The sequence below is a fragment of the Misgurnus anguillicaudatus genome, chromosome 7 (assembly GCF_027580225.2).
Source record: "Misgurnus anguillicaudatus chromosome 7, ASM2758022v2, whole genome shotgun sequence".
Lineage (NCBI taxonomy): Eukaryota > Metazoa > Chordata > Actinopteri > Cypriniformes > Cobitidae > Misgurnus > Misgurnus anguillicaudatus.
The window spans coordinates 39,636,130-39,653,787 of record NC_073343.2 but is presented as its reverse complement, the minus strand read 5'-3'; the positions used below and the strand labels follow the sequence as shown (position 1 = coordinate 39,653,787).

The following is a 17,658-nucleotide window of genomic DNA, read 5'->3' as shown; positions in this document are numbered from 1 at the left end:
AATATAATCCAAACAGAATTCAATAACATTCTTTTGTTGCTACATTGCAATAAAAACCAAAAGAGACAGAAAGAAAGAGAAAGAGAGAGAGAGAAAGGCGACAGTCTCATTGAAAGCAGCTGGGGGACGATATAAACTAACGAAGAGAAAAATGTGACTCCGGTGGGCAGTTTGGAGAAAACTTCAGTGAATTGTCGGACAGAGGCCTGCGGATACCTCCTAAATTCTATATTTAAGCTATGTGACAAAACGCAGTCTTCGCTCATTTCTTTATCGCCTGCTTTGAATGCGAGGAGCGCCGCGGCGAGATTGAAAACCGTGGGAAGTCTCTCGGCACCGAGGCTCCCCCGCGACCGCTGTTCAAAACAACCACAACATACACGGGCCTGTTTGAAATGTCTCCCGTCAGGTCGGTCCTGATGTTCAGAGGCTGTATCGGGAAAATAAATTCAGCCGGGAGTTGTGTGAGGTCGAGGCGGCGGTTGTAAACGGCCACGGGTTCTATCAAAGCAGCTCATAAATTGACAAATACGCCTGCAAAGCTTCACCTTCACACATGCGGCTGGGAAAGGCGGTCATTTTGTGCGAAAGGAAAACAAAATCTACCAATTGTCGTTTAAGGGGGTGTAATTCATTCCAATGTATCGGATTCACGAGTAAGAAATGTGCTACTGTTTCAACCGGCGGAGGGTCGGTTTGCCTCTCGCTCCTTGGAAAGTTATGGGAGAGATTATTTTTGAGGACAGCGGCCCTCAGAGGGGCCGTCGAAGGCATGAAACTCATTTGAAAACTATTACTTTCGAATCACTAGTCATAAAGGCTGGATTTAATGTGTGGTGAGCGCTTCCTGAATGAATCACATGACTTTATAGCCCAAAATAATGACGATTATTACAGTGTTGTAAGACACAAGTTCTTCACGTTTACTCACGCTTATCTGTCTTTTGCAGCTAACCAGCTGCTGATACGAGCGCATTTGTTTGCTGTTGTTTGACTGCTTGGTCAAATAAATTTGATTATGTATGCAATATAAAACAAGGGGCCATATTTTAACGGTTATCTACGCTGCCACTGAAACAGATGCTGGCGTTGGCTCAAGATAAATTAGTCATGGTTTATCTGGAGAATTCAAAACACATTGCGCAACATATGAAAAGTTATGTTATAAAATTAAGATTCTTAAAGTTATGATCTACTAATTGCATATTAAGGGTTCAGTAGCATATTTTAAATCAACAATTAAACCTGATATACTGTATAGACTGCTTTCAAAAGTATTCAGACCCTCTTCACTTTATTATTTTTTGTAATACTACATTCGTTTTATTTTCATGTATCTGTTAATGACAAAGTGAAAACAGATGTTTAGAAATGTCTGTTAATTAATTTGTTTTAAAAAACAAACAAAAAATCGCATTTGCATAAATATTCAGACCCCTTCACTTTTTTACATTTTGTTATGGTGCAGCCTAATGGGGGGGTACTACTGTGGCCAACAGGGGTCACTGCACTTCAACGAAAGAAAACACAAGCAATTAAGAAAATATCTTCATCAGTTTGACAACACATGCACTGTAGATAGTCGCAGATGATTGTCGTTTCTTCTGCTTCCATTGTGTTTCTGTATTCGTGTTATGGGAATTTGCAGTGCATTTATTTATTTGTTTGTGCTGCAAGTCTGCAGCGCATGTGTTGTCAAACTGATATAGATGTTTTCTTAATTAGCTGGTGTTTTTTTTGTAGTTGCATGTATTTTCTTTCGTTGCAGTGCAGTGACCCCTGTCAGCCACCGTATGGTACACACCAAACGCGCAAATTGTTAAATGCGCGAATTGGTGAATAGACGTGAACGGCGATGTAAATGACGCGAATTGGGCAGCACAGTTGCTTTAAAAACGTAAAACTTTTCAACCCGAGCAAAAATTTGCATGACACGAAGTTAAATCTTGCAAGTAATCTAATGCTGCGTTTACACCAGCCGCGGTAGAGGCGTCAAGCGCGAGTGATTTTTCAATGTTAAGTCAACGTGAAGACGCGCTGATGCGCCGCGGATGAGGCGTTTGGCACGGCGCATTAGACGCAATTCCCCCTCGTTCGCGCGAATGGCGCAAATTGAGCATATGGCGCGGTATGCGCAAATGGTGCTTTTTGTGCATTTTGCGTTTGACACGAATTTGCGGCTGATGCCCGAGTTGAAATATTTGAACTTTGGCGGATTTTTGCAATGCGTTAACCAATCAGGAGCCTGCTTGCTGCTGTGGCGGCAGCCCCATCACCCAACAAACAGACAACCGCATAGCAGTTGCCCCTCCCTCAAGAAGCGGATTTTGCCTCTGATGTGCGTCAAATTCTTGCTTTTTCGGCACTGTTCAAGCGGCAAACTAGACGCGGCAGACGCGATTTTGACGCCTCAAACGCGGTTGGTGTAAACACAGCATAAGGCGAGGAACGCGATGGTGTGTAGGCAGCATAATACTACAAACTATTTTTTTATTTATCTTTTTGCCATAAATACAAAGTAAAAACTGAATTTAAGAAATATCTGTACATTTATTTTTTTAAAAACTTGAAATTTTACATTTGCATAAGTATTCAGACCCTTTTCTCAGTGCTCAGTTGAAGCAACCTTGGCAGCAAATACAGCCTTGAATGTTTTTGGTTAAGACACAACCTAGATTGGGGGATTTTCTGCCATTCTTCTTTGCAAATCCTCTCAAGCTATGTCAGGTTGGATAGGAACCGTCAGTGGACAGACATTTTCAGGTCATTTTCAGAATATACTGTATATACAGCTGCAGAAAAAATTAAAAGACCATTTCAATTGTCCCTTTCAGATAGATTTACTATTTATAGGTATGTGTTTAAGTAAAATTATCATTTTTGTTTCATTCTGTCAACTACCGACAACATTTCTGCCAAATTCTTATTTAAAATGATGTGTTTTAATTTGCATTTATTTACTGAAAATTAAAATGGGGAAAACATGATCAAAATCACAAAAAAGATGCAGTGTTTTCCAATCTTCAATACGTAGAGAAAACAAGTTCAAATTCATTTCTCAACACTTAACTCATTCCCTGCCAGCCTTTTTTTTTGCTTCAGTTTTTTTTAAATTTGGTAAGTGTGCCATCTAGTGGATAATCACGTTATTACAGATAATCATAAAAACTCATCAGGAACACTTTTTTCATGCAAATGTTTTCTCTTAATTGACGAGATAACCCGTCAATGGCAGGGAAAGAGTTAATACTAATGTTTTACATGTATTTTAGGAAAAATAAAAAATAAAATACTTTTAGTCACATGTGTCATGCGTCTTATCATGCTCTCAGACACTGGACTGAAATGGTCACAATACATCTAGAAATGATGATTAAAGTCAAAACTGAAAGAAGTCTCTTAATGTTTTCTGCGGCTGTATAAACCTGACGAAAAGCATCTTCCACCAATCAATGTTTTTGTAAGCAACATATAAATGCTGCATTACAATAGATATCAACGACAAATAAATATTTCCATATACAGAGTATTCAGCATTTATTGGCTCAATAAATAAATAAAAACTGACCGAGAGCCCAGGAAGTAAAGATGGCAACATCCAAGTCGCTTACATTCAAGACTTCACGTGCCAGTGAATCTATTGATTTGAAGTTAAATGGGAATGCTAATGGACAGCTCTTCTCCGGGCATAATAGCACCCCTGCCATTTCTCACATTCGTTTTTCTCTACCTACTCTTTGTTAAATGTCAAATATCTTCTTACACACCGCTTTCTTGGGACAGCATTTCAAATACCTTAATAAAAGACCTGATGAGGTCACAATGAAATTTTAATTGGTAATAAGAAATGAATTACACATTTAGATTACGACAAAACAATGTCTGCAATGCCTTTGACCTTGAAGTGAAAGTGTGTACTTGTCCCCACCAAAGAGCTCACGCCTTCATCGGCACATGTCGGATCCCCTTTAAGAAATATCCCAAGCAGTTTGAAAGCTTTAGCTCCTGCAACATTTATCAGGGCGTGAAATTAGCAATTGCTAGGAGCTAAATTGCTGCTTCTTATTTAATGTTGTTGCTGAAAGGTGACATTTAATCGCTGATCCTTGCTTCCATGAAGTGTAAGCACCTCGAGACACGGGCAGGAAGACACGCTGAGGCTCTGAAACAATGTTCGTGTTATAGATTAGTCAGACGGGGGGTCGTATTGATCGGGCGGTCATCATTTTCAATCTAATAGGGACTATCTTCACTTTAATATGGTTTTGGTTTGCTTAGCTATGCAATGCATGCCAAACAATCACAGCAGGTGTGTCAAGAATGCCAGAATAGATCTATTATTTTGCCATCACATATACACTCACCTAAAGGATTATTAGGAACACCATACTAATACTGTGTTTGAACCCATTCGCCGTTAGAACTGCCTTAATTCTACGTGGCATTGATTCAACAAGGTGCTGCAAGCATTCTTTAGAAATGTTGGCCCATATTGATAGGATAGCATCTTGGAGTTGATGGAGATTTGTGGGATGCACATCCAGGGCACGAAGCTCCCGTTCCACCACATCCCAAAGATGCTCTACTGGGTTGAGATCTGGTGACTGTGGGGGCCATTTTAGTACAGTGAACTCATTGTCATGTTCAAGAAACTCGAGCTTTGTGACATGGTGCATTATCCTGCTGGAAGTAGCCATCAGAGGATGGGTACATGGTGGTCTTAAAAGGATGGACATGGTCAGAAACAATGCTCAGGTAGGTTGTGGCATTTAAACAATGCCCAATTGGCACTAAGGGGCCTAAAGTGTGCCAAGAAAACATCTCTCACACCATTACACCATTGCATTAATGAGAAATTGAACAGGTGTTCCTAATAATCCTTTAGGTGAGTGTAGGTGACAACAACTGGGTCATTATACAAAACTGGTGCCTTGTTTGTGTTCCTCATTTACATAGCTGTACATTAGACAACCAATAGACAATCAGTTATATAATAGTTCAGTTATATATCATATAAAAAAACAATAATAGAAAAGTTTCCTTTTAGCATTTTGAGAATTTTTTAAAACTTAATACATTGTTAAAGTTATATATCTGTCTTTTTGCTGAAGATTGTGAGATATCTAATTCAAGAAAACACTGCAACATTGAATCATGTATCAAAAACAACAATTGTTTGAAATAACTAGAGAGTTTACAATATCTATACGTTATACTTTTTTTACTTTATACCTTCCTCGCCCAAAAATTAACATAATTTTACCTAATTTAAGAAAAGAGGAAAATAAATAAAAATAAATTAATTAACAGAGGAAAATAAATAATTAAAAATAAATAAAAAAAAAGATTTAAGTATACAATGAGTTAAAAAGATTTAAGTATACAATGAGTTAAAAAGATTTAAGTATACAATGAGTTAAAAAGATTTAATGACTCAATGAGATATCTGTCTTTCTACTAAGCATATGGTAGCTTCACAACCTTGAATACAAGAATTGTAATCTAAAATTAAATAGTTAAACCTGCTTATATTCCAACACATTACCCCTTAACTGGCACAGCCCTTTTTAAAAGGGGGGGGGGGGGGTACATTTATTGTAATAAATAAAAATAATGCAATAACGTTTTTATATTTTTATTTGTATATTATTTTTATATTTTATACATTAAATTATCATCACAAAAAATTAGGTTTGTGTTACACTTTTAATGGTTTACCCAACAACGGCCACTAGGTGTCAACGGTTTGCTGCATAGTCTTGTCACTAATTACTAAATTACTGTCACTAAAGTTTTGAAATATAAAAATTTCATTCTTAGACCTTTCCAACAATATATAGTTTGTCATGATAAATTAAAATTTACATTCAAAATATTGAGTATGTCCCGTTTAGTGGAAAGCACCAGTAAAAGGGTCAAAATGTTTGAGCTTTCTAAAATTCTATTTAATTTTCAATTTTATTTATATAGCGCTTTTCGAGGGACAACATAAGAAGTAAAGTAAGGGGCCGTTCAATATCGCGTCTTTTACGTGCTCAAGTTTGTTATTTCAAATGTAGGCGCGCTCTATGTGCGCTCATAATAGAAATGAGCAGTTGCGACGCAGTGCATCCGCACCGCATTCACACCGCATTGAGTTAAAAACATCTCAACTTTTCAGAATGCCGTAAGCTTACCGCAGGTCATGTGTCAAGAACATACGCGCCTAGCGACATGGGAACGGCCCATAAAGCGGCTAAGATCAAATCGTACAAGCGATCTAGGGGTTGAAAAAAACTTCTAGGAGACCCCATTGGGAAAAGTCCTAGGGAGAAAAAAACCCTTGAGAGAGCAAATGCTAAAGCAATTTATTAGAAATACGTTAGTTGTCTGAAATTACTTTTAAAAAATAAACTTTTTAGAACAATAAAAGGCACCTGTTTCATACAAAGACCCATCTAACAGATTACACACCACAAATAAAACACACTCACAGACACACATATAATCACAATATGCCATGCCTTTCTACAAAAGCTTCTTTGAAACCCAAAAAGAAAACAGAATGCGTTTGGTTTGCGACCTGCTTCAATTCCTCGTCGCTTTCAACATAGCGAGACGGCGTGCGTCAAACGGCTGAGATGAAGATATTCGAAAACTGAGCCAAGCGCTTCGGGCAGGTGTTACATGAGAATCCATTAATATAGGTAATTAACATTAGCCACCATTTTAATTAACATGCAAACTAATTAGGAAATAATTAAGTCGCATGAAAAAATCTGATCTTCAATGGAAATCAGACGAATCAGCAGTTACCTTGACATGGATTCTTTGAGGTTTGGGGAGCAGAAATGAGATTGTGGCTGTGTTTCTTATACGCATGTGAGATGAAAGCAGGTTGTTTTTCAAAGTAGTTAAATGAAACTACAGGCACTAAATCAGATCTAGAAGAGAGATCAGACTCTACTGGATAGTCTGCAATAGCACACTGCATTAAAGTACAAGCACACATCAGACGCCATAGCCACTGCCTGAAGGGCTGCGTGTGAAAGAGAAAATAAAGGTGAAGACGGAAAGTGGAACTCCATAATCCACACAGAAATGTGAAAAGGCCTCATGTATTAACGTGAACTAATCCATGTTTATAGAAACAAAACTCAGTTTTACATCGCTTAACATCACTGAAAAAAATGATTCATTCAATGTACTAAATTATTTTAAGGTTAGTGGTTGCAATCAATTTATTTAAGCTACATTTAAACATAAAAGATTAGTAAAGTAAAATAAAATAAAAAACTTTTGTCTAAATGTAGCTTAAAAAAAATGATTGCAACCACTTACCTTAAAAAATTGAGTAAATTGAATGAATATTTTTTTTCAGTGATAATTTACCCAAGAAGGAGGTGGACCCTTTGTTGGTCCAAATGTTCCTATCTACCACAAATTCAAAATAAAGGTTTCAGGAATGGTCTTAAGAAATTAATTAAAATGCAGATCCTTTTGTAAATTATAGTGAATTATAGTCTCTTGACAAAAATGCAATATAATAAATAACTATATTATCAGTGGTAAGAGCTTACAAAATGAACTGCACTGTAAAAAATATTTTGCACTTAAGTTTTTAAATTTTTGCACTTAATTTTTTAAATTTAATTAACTTGGATTTACAAGTAATTTCAACTTTATTGACTAGTGATGGGTCGCTGTACACTGAAAAAAATTATTCATTCAATTTAATCAATTTTTTAAGGTAAGTGGTTGCAATCAATTTATTTAAGCTACATTTAAACAAAAGTTTTTTGTTTTGTTTTGCCATTCAAATTTTTTTGTTTAAATGTGGCTTAAATAAATTGATTGCAACCACTTACCTTAAAAAAATGAGTAAATGGAATAAATCATTTTTTTCAGTGTAACGTATAAAATAAAGTTGACATAAATAAAGCAAATTCAACTTGACTTAATAAATTACAGCAACTCATCACTTGCTTAAGTGAGGGGATTAAAATCTAAAATTTATGTGCAAAAATATTTTTTACAGTGTCTATTATTGTACTACCTTAGAACAGTGCTTCTCAAATAGTGAGGCGGGACCCCCAGGGGGGGCTCGAAGCGACACCAGGGGGGGGCGCGCGAGACCCCGGGAAAAATACTTTTTCAGGAAGTGATAAGCCGCTTGTGTTTTTATTATTATTTATTGATTATATTTAATTTTCAGTATCAAATGGTCAAAAATATTATACTTTAAATAAGGATTGATTTTTTAATAATGTTATCCTTTGTTGTAAGTTGTTCTTTTTTTCTTTTTTGGGTTTTCTTTTGTGTTTTCTCAATGTTAATAAGGATACAATGTTTTGCAGATGTGTAATTTTATAGACAAATTATACTATTTACAGTCGCGGCGGAGAGTTGGGGGGGGCTCGAAATGTTAGGGGGGGTTACCTCTTCTTAGGGGGGGGGCAGAAAATAATTGAGAAGCACTGCCTTAGAATGAGCCATTTTATCTACATACATTAATACATACAGACGTTTTAAATAAATCATGTGTATTTTTTCCACAGTGTATAAAAAATCCCTTCCAAATGTCGAAATGAGTTTTGTGACCAGCCGTTAGACATGTGAGTGATGAAAACAGGACATTTCTGACTTCACTTTGACCGATTGTCTCGGGCAGACTGACCCTAAAATTTGTCCAGCATTTTCCAGGAACGGCATACAGTACGTGTAGTGCATTTCTTTGTTTGAAGGACTGTCGGCGAACATTAAAAGCCAGAGAGGTGGGAAATGGAGTTAGAAAACATCACATGAAGTAAGTGCTTTTAAATGCTCTTCTTGGCAATCACCAAAGGAAATTGATTTTAGTAATAAGACAAAGAAAGCAATTGCAGAGATCGATGCATAAAGCCAGAGCGTAATGTACGGAGCCAAGTTTACTATTTCATTAACAGTAGGACAAAACTCCAGAAACCATTCGCTATGACAAATGCTCCAGACCATTATATATACATTTCAGGTGAGTGCTGCGGGCCAACTTAAATTCTATTTCTCTGCCCCATTGTATCTCTATTTATTATTTGTTGCATTTGTTCCAGATGGTGAAGAAAGGGCTGCTGAGAGTCTATTGTTCCCCCGGCCTTAGAAAACTGAATTTGAAATAACCCCAACCCGGCGCCGCCATTACACACATACACTACATTTCACACGTTAAACTTTCCTTCAAAGCCAAAGCTCCTATGTCCAAGCTGATAAAATAATATACATATTACACCAAATATATTTCACACCGGTACATCTGTGTTCATAATGCCAGTTTTGAGTTGCATTGCATTCAATGACCATAAAGACATTCTCATGCTCTAAAAAATGACAAAATAGCAATGCAGAAGATAACCAAGGATAACTATGCATTGTTAGCATTTGGTGCAGGATAATGAACATAGAGAATTATGTACAAACATTTACTAAACAGTTTATATAATCAAAGTGATGTAGGAACTTTGACTCACTGATGCATTTTATGTGCTTTAAAGTGCAATATGTAGTGTAAGCCGTGTATGTCTCCCCAGATGTCGCCATGAACATATGGCACAGTCACAACTTGGCAAAACTTTGGATAAGTTATAGATTTCAGCAGTTTCCAAGTTAGACTTCACACGACTTAGTTAGACTTCTACAATGTCAAAAAAGTTGCCACTGGGACAGTACCCTACTTAAAGGTACAGCATTGGACCTAAAGAGTTTATAGTACTACCTCAGAGGTATATATTGGTACCAAACATCAGTGGTGTCCGATGACTTCTTTTTTCGAGGGCACTTGAAGTTTATCACAACATGTATGTAGCCCGTCATGTGTGTGGTTCGTAATTTCAAAATATGTGTTCTGCGCGTCAAGTTAACCTATAGGCATTACGTGTCTTGTCAAAATAAGTGTCTGCTGTAGACGCGTCTAAAGGGTTTATGATAAAAAGACGCTCGTGTTTGCCAGATACTCGCATAATCTTATGCGCAATCAGAGTTTACTGTTAAGGGAGTGTCTTGCATGTATTTTGTGAACGTGAGCGTCTTTTTTATCATAAACGTTTTGACGTGTGTGCAGCAGGCACTTATTTTGACAAAACATGTGATGCATATGATTCACACATATTTTGAAAACACGAGCAACACACATGGCACTCCGAACACATATTTTGAATTTGCGCCCCTTGGAAGAGCAGTCACTAGCCGCCACTGCCAAACATATACATATATGTACCCAGGGGTACATATTAGTCCCGTTTTAAAAGTTACTGGTATTTTATCCATTTTTCAAAATCATAGAAATACAAATTCATTACACCATAAATACTCAAAGACATGACAACCACAGTTGCCACCAAAAGCTAGTTGCTACTAAACTGAAAGGCGCAAAAGGTGTCACTGAGGTGTTACCTTTTCGAAAAGGTACCAAAAAAATACATATTACTACCTCAAAGGTACATTATAGTGCCAAATTTGAACATATTTGTACCTAAATAGTACATATATGGACCTTTAACTCTTCCCCCGCCATTGACGAGTTATCTGACCAACGACCATTGGCTGAACCAGTTTAATCCGCTTACCCATTTCATATCCCTGTCGTGTTTATATATATAAATATATATGTGTATCTCTCTCAAGGGTTTTTCTCCTCCTAGGAGTTTTCCAACAGGGTTTTTCTCCTAGGGTTTTTTTTCATCCCCTGGAGAGTCAGCCAAAAGTTATCTTATCAATTAAGAGAAAACATTTGTTTAAAAAAAAAACGTTTCTGGGGAATTTTCATGTTAAGCTGCAATACCACGATTATCCACTAGATTGCGCACGTACCCAATTTATGAAAAAAAACTGAAGCCAAAACGTTATTTACTAATTTTAACCTCTATATACGTACTGAATCTGATCTCTAACAAAATTCCTTCACAAAAATGCAATTATTTCAACTTTTTGCTAAAGAAATTGTATTTTTAAAGACAAATACCCATGTTTATATATTTTTATAAGAAAATTTAACTAAAATGCATTTTGTGAAACGTTTGTGAAAATCACAAAAAATGCTGGCGGGCAACTTTTAAAAAAAATGGTTGGCGGCGAATAAGTTAAAAACAGTACGAACTCTGTACATATTTTGATCATCATTCTGAATCTAATCGCTAACAAAAGTTCTTTACAAAAATACAATTATCTCAACGTTTTGATCAAAATTTTTATATTTTTAACAAAACCTTTTTTTTTCATTTTTTGTTTGAAAGCATTTTGTTCTTTTATTTCATATATTGCATGTTTACATAAATATTTAAAGAAAAACATTTTCTGGATGCCATTAAACTTGTGAAAATCATAAAAAATGCTGGCTGGCGAGAGTTAAAAGGGTACCACCCCAGTGACAGCTTTTGGGCATTTTTCTGACGGTGCACTACTGTAAGATCCTAAGATCTCAATCAAAAGGAAGTACAGTAAGAGTTTTTGGAAGGATTAGGAATACTGAAATCTTCATTCGCTGTGATTCTGGACTGTAAACAGGTGATGAATGTAAAAAGCTACAGTAAGGCAGGACTTGGATGACTTGTTAACCGACAGCGAGGGGTTAACACAGCGAGGAGAATCTTAACTTGAGCCTTGGCAGCTGCTAAACGCCTCTGACATCTCACCAGCGTTCTCATTCCAACCAGTAAGCCACCTTCAAAGTTGCTGTCAGGTAAATGACCTTGTATTTCATTAACTGATAATTAAATGGATTTATTCCACTAACGGTTTTAATTAAAATGCTAGAAATATTGATTACCTCTATCATCTCTTCTCCCCCCAGATGAGAAAAGGTTCGAGAACTGTTTATTTAGAGAGGGGAGAGAATTAAATTAGATTGAATCTCTAAGAGATTTAAATAAGGCGTCTTACTTTTCTGCTGGCCGAGCAGAAAAGGGGGGGCTCGCTTTTTTGATGTTTGATGTAATTATTTTGAAATCCATTTTTGCTTACCTTAATATTTAATTAAAATATCATTTCAAAATATAATTAAATCTTCCATTTTAGTACGAAGGACAGAGCGTCTATCCGTTACCGAAGGCTGTCCGGATGTCCATCGTGCCACGTGTGAGGTAAACAGAACGTACGTCCAAACGGCAGCTCGAGTTGGGTTCATTCGGGGCGATGGGGCGTAACGGCGCTATTGTTCTAATGCATATTGGCTGTTGTCCCGAAGCCACTGTCGTCAAAGCTCAGAGATATTTCAGCGCCGCTACAGGGTCTTCTCGTCTGCTGATGGACAAAGTAATTACGCATGAAATCAAATATGATTTGTTGAAGGGGGTTCATGAAAAACGCAATCTTTATAACCGTGCGCTGGCACCTCAAGTCTTTAGCTGTGTGCTAATGCATCGCAAGGACGCCGGGACTTATGGGTAATAGGATCAAAAGGGGCAAATGAAAATATATGACATGATCTATGATTTTCAAAGATTCTGTTTAAAATTTCTGTTACACAATGCTCATGTTGTCCCATAACTGTATATCAGGGGTCTTTAACAGGGGGACCGGGGACTCTTGGGGGTCTGTGGTGGTATTACTGGGGGTAATAATATGTTTTAATGAAGTTAATGCATAAATAGGTTAATATAACAATTCAAACTAAAAAAAAAAAACTTAAAATGAAGAGCATAATGTTCTCACGATAGAATCGATTAGATTAAATTAGAATGTAATGTACGGCTATCTAATGTATATCTTTGTAACATAACCATTATAACAAAGTATGTCTTATAAATAATAATAAATCCAGTTTTAATTTGATTCCAGCTCCTCCTTTCTATCAATTAAGGGGTCTTTGGCCTGAAATATATATATATCTTTCTTCTGTATTTTGCTTTATTTCAGAAATATTGGATTAACATTCTGATATTTTTTCTATTAAGTAAAGAAATTATAAGGATTTAGGATGATATACGGGGGATTTTCATTAAAGAGCACCTATTTCATTGCTAAAAAACAACGTTATTTTATGTATTTGGTATAATACAATGTGTTTGCATGGTTTATGGTTAAAAAACACATTATTTTTCACATACTGTAAATTTTTGTAGCTCCAGATATACTGTCTTCCTGAAACACACCGATTTTGTACAAATCATCAATCTGAAAAGTGCTGTGTCCCTGATTGGCCAGCTAATCTGTACATTGTGATATGAAAATTAACCATGGTTTTACTACAGTTAAACCAAAAAACTATGGTTATGCTTATATTAATCAATACACCAAAAAAACATGGTTACTACACTTTTACACAATAAAACCATGGTTCATTTTCGTAAGGGACAGGAAATGTGACGCTCCTTACCATTTTTGAAAGATTTACTCACAATGCAATGCTAAAAGGAGTTTATTTATAGGCTGTGAGTCCGAAGCGGTAGGAATTATGATAATGTCGGTCTTGTCTACATCACCAATCCCAGGAAGTAAACGTTACCTACAATCCTCATGTCATCGTTTACTTTTGGGTTTCAACCTTTTGCATATCGTTAACATGTACTAATACACACTTACACACCAAAGGAAATGTAAAATCGTGAATCAGGCATTAGGTGCTCTTTAATCAGATAACTTTATTCCTTTATTTAATTTTTTTCTCAAACATTCGTCTTTTAACGAAGAATCAATTAAATTTTCTCTGCCTATCGAGAGTTTTCTTCAAAACTCAGAAAACAAGAAAATGAGATCCGTCATTTACTTCACAGGTAGTATGCAAACGTTAACGCGTAGGTGAAAATTAGCAGTAATTAAGGTATTTTTGGGTAATTCAAAACAATTAAGTGTAATTTAAAGTCAACTGTGTCATAAATAGAAAGTGTTTGCCATTGTTGAAAAGAAAGTCTGGCTGATAAGTGGTGTTTAAGATTCAAGACGACTTTCTTCCACACAAACAGATGCAGGAAACTGACAACAGAAAAGACAAAAAATTACCAAATTACAATGAAAACAAAAATACTTTCATGAATGTGTCATGTGATAAGCTAACATACTACGTTTTAAAATGTTCATCAATGCTTATTGATTTCATGCTTACTATATAAAACAGCAGTGCATACTGTACAGCGGGGAAGATAAGTATTTGACACATCAGCTTTTTTATCAGTAAGGGGATTGGTACTAATAAGGGGCAGAGATTCTCTCTCAATACTGACAGATTTCAGGTGATCTCCTGGCTTTCTATGCCATTTTGCACCTTGTTCTTTTCATGTGTTCAATACTTATTTCCTGTGTCATTTCACTTTATTTATTATGACTCAACTTGTATACTTAAATGTTTTGATTGTATGAATTCAATACTTTTGTGTCAATAGCCCACTTAGATATCCCCTTACTGATAAAAATGCTGATGTGTCAAATACTTATTTTCCCCACTGTATTATCAAGTCTGAACAAAGCCATTATAGAAAGAAATATAAACACAATCCCATTGCAATTTGTATGTAAGGTGACTAATTTGTATTAATTCGTAAAACCTCAATCTTATGTTTTTGTGATTTACTTTCGCCTCTGTGACGGTGGGGTTAGGGGTGGGGTTTCATTATTGTCTTTCTTCTAATAATCGCATGTTTTTGTACAATTCACTTTGCATTAAGGAATTAAAAATTCCAATTAGATCAGACATACTTTGAACTTTTAGAAGTGGACTCTGACATTGTATTTATTGTCTCCCTTGGGAGAAATTTGTCCCGGATAAGAGAAGCAACCGAAACCTCACCCTAGCAACCCCATAGCAATGCACTAAAACCCATAAAGAACATTTCAGCAACCGCATAGTAAAGCATTGGAGCGACTTTTGCATGGGCACCCTTTTTTTCCGAAACAAAAAATAAAACCATTAATATAAAATGATACTGGTACCCTAGCGATTTGTTGTCTTATCACACCTTATCAGCCGTGTACCGGACTACATGGAGAAACTAGAAAACTTAGCTCCGGAAGATCACAGAATTCCGACACACAGCAACAGGGACTGAATTCCCAGGGGGCAGCATGCACAACACACCTAAACATGAAGGTACGGAGAAACAGCGATACACAAGCCTTCGTCTGGCATTTACTTACATTTACGTTCAAGGACACTATCGCACACAGTTACAATATCACAGCTGGAGCATAAATCACCAGTAATCCAGCAGACAAGCCTCTCTGTGTTCACAGAAAGACCGGCATTTGTAACTGCCACAATGCAGTAATGGATTTCATCGGGTTTGGAGGAAAAAAGAGGAAACAATGGAATGGATCCGACGTGGAAATGATAACCGGCCTTCCACATGAGTGAAAACGTCCCGGTTATTATCTGTACGGCAAAGACAGTTTTATATAAACGAATAAAAAGTGATGTATTCAACACTTGGGTTGTAAATGCTGGACAATTTGTCATTATTGCTCTGGATCTTTATTGTTCGATGTTGAGCCTCACGTTAAAACTTCCAAGAAACACAAATACCAAATTTCAAAACAGTCAGTTTCTCCCATCTAACACTTATGCATATCAGCATGCCCTGATTCGTGTCAAAATGTGATGTAGCACACAACATTAGCAATACTCAAGATATAGCTCAGAGCATTGCATTAGCAGTGCAAAAGGTCATGGGTTCGAACCCAGGGAACACACATACAGGTACTGACAAAAAAGTATATCTTGTAATGCACTGCAAGTTGCAAATGTTCATATTTAAGGCATACTTGTGATGTAAATCTGTACTGAAATAATGACACGAGTCACGACATTGATTTATAGTGAAGTGCTTAAGCACTTATGTCTACTGTTGCTATGGTTACATCTATAGATGTGAATGTGACTTATGTTGATGAGCATCTACAGTATCTGGCAGCAGGTAAACAAAAAGCATCTTTTGACCAACTACAATGTAGAATAAATGAAGAGTTCGGTTCCAAAATGCAATAAATGTCATAAAAAAATAGTTACAGCGAAAATCAGTATTGTATCAGGTCAGTATTAAAAAGTAAATTCTTCATTTTACGCAAAATCCAATATCCGCCGTGTTATTCTGTCATCTTTTCTAACTTTTTTCCAAACCGCGATCAACGCCACTCTTCCTTCTCTGCAAAATGCAATAAATCCACTTAACCAATCACAGCGCACCATTCCACGCATTGTAAACGATAATGGCGGCGCTTTGAATACACACAGAGTCCTAGTTTTCCTAATCTACTTTGTATTTCATGATCAAAAACCAAACAAAAACAAAACAATACTTTTGATGGCATTGATAAACCTGTGGTGGTTTTCTGTGGCGGGAAAGAAACGTAAGCTATCAAAATTGAATAATTTACATGAGAGGCACTCGGGCGAAGGAAAAATGTCGTCTATCATGCTACCACATTGACCCCAGGAGATCTTATGAAAAACTTTCCATTATTTTACTCGAAGCCAACAAAAATCAAGCAGGACCAAAACATTTTACAGCTGATCGCTGTCCATAAAGTTCAGCGACGACGTCCCAAGTATGACAGCAGCCATGACAGTGATCTTAATATGACAAAGTAAGTGTTTTGATTAGGGGTGCACCGAAATTTCGGCCGAAAATGGCATTATCGGTTTCGGCCCGAAATAAAAAAAATCAAAGATTAAGCATGTCTTAATGTGTAAACTTTAGAGAGAATCACGCTAATGTGTCTCATACTGTAATCCATTAACATACATTTGGCGAATAAAGCAACAAAACACAACGTAACGTTTTTATGTGGAGCGACTGTTGCGCTGTTTGGGATTCACCCTCGGTCTCTGTGTGTGTGTTTAAGTGCCCTCAATAGTGCACATACGAGAGAAACGCGTTTAAAAAAAAAAACAAACATAAAATCTCTCTGTTATTGACAGGGCACATATAAACAAAATGATCTCCACAGTATTCTTTTTCTAATAAAAACATTTGTTTATGTCTTAAGTGTATGTATAGATTACAGTCAGATTGTGTCATTAATGTTAATCAAACAACCCATGACAAAGAGACAAAAAGCTCTAAAAATAATAATATATTTAATTTATTGTGTTATGATTCATTTAATTTGATTTCTGTGCCTAATGCTAATTTCAGACATTATTAATGTACAACTTTGTTCTTTTTTGTAAATATTTGCAATTTCTTTATTGTTTATTAGATTTTTCCCACCTGCTTTTTGCTGATCCGAAAAATAATCTGATCTGTGCTCAAAAAATGTAATGTGATCCGAACTGTGAGGTTTTTTTATCTGTCACACACCCCTAGTAAAGTTAGTACACACTGACAGTCATAAATGCAATTGTACTAATAATTGGCATAATAATTTATTTCGGTGTTTCGGTTTCGGTTTTTCGGCCTTGGTTTCCTTTTTTCGGTTTTCGGTTTCAGCCAAGAATTTTCATTTCGGTGCATCCCTAGTTTTGATTAATGCCATAAATGTTTATTTTTTATTAGTGTATACCACTAGTCAACTAAATGAATATAACATGGCAAAGATGAATGCACATTTATATATTGATTTATAGCATTTTTGGGAAAAAAACTTGATTTACTGCATTTTGAGGAAAAAAATTATCAGTTTTTATAATAAATCTTTGAAAGTCAAATTATGGATTTGAATTTTTTTATATTTATTATAACCTAAAGATCCTATGTGAACGTTTGTAACAGAAAATAG

General features: G+C 36.1%; 1 protein-coding gene across 2 annotated transcripts in view; it reads right to left on the bottom strand.

Annotated features, from left to right (window-relative positions):
- The window catches only part of akap6 (A kinase (PRKA) anchor protein 6), a 167,901-nt gene that overhangs the window by 73,923 nt on the left and 76,320 nt on the right, over positions 1–17,658 (bottom strand). The gene's annotated exons all lie outside the window — the stretch shown is intronic.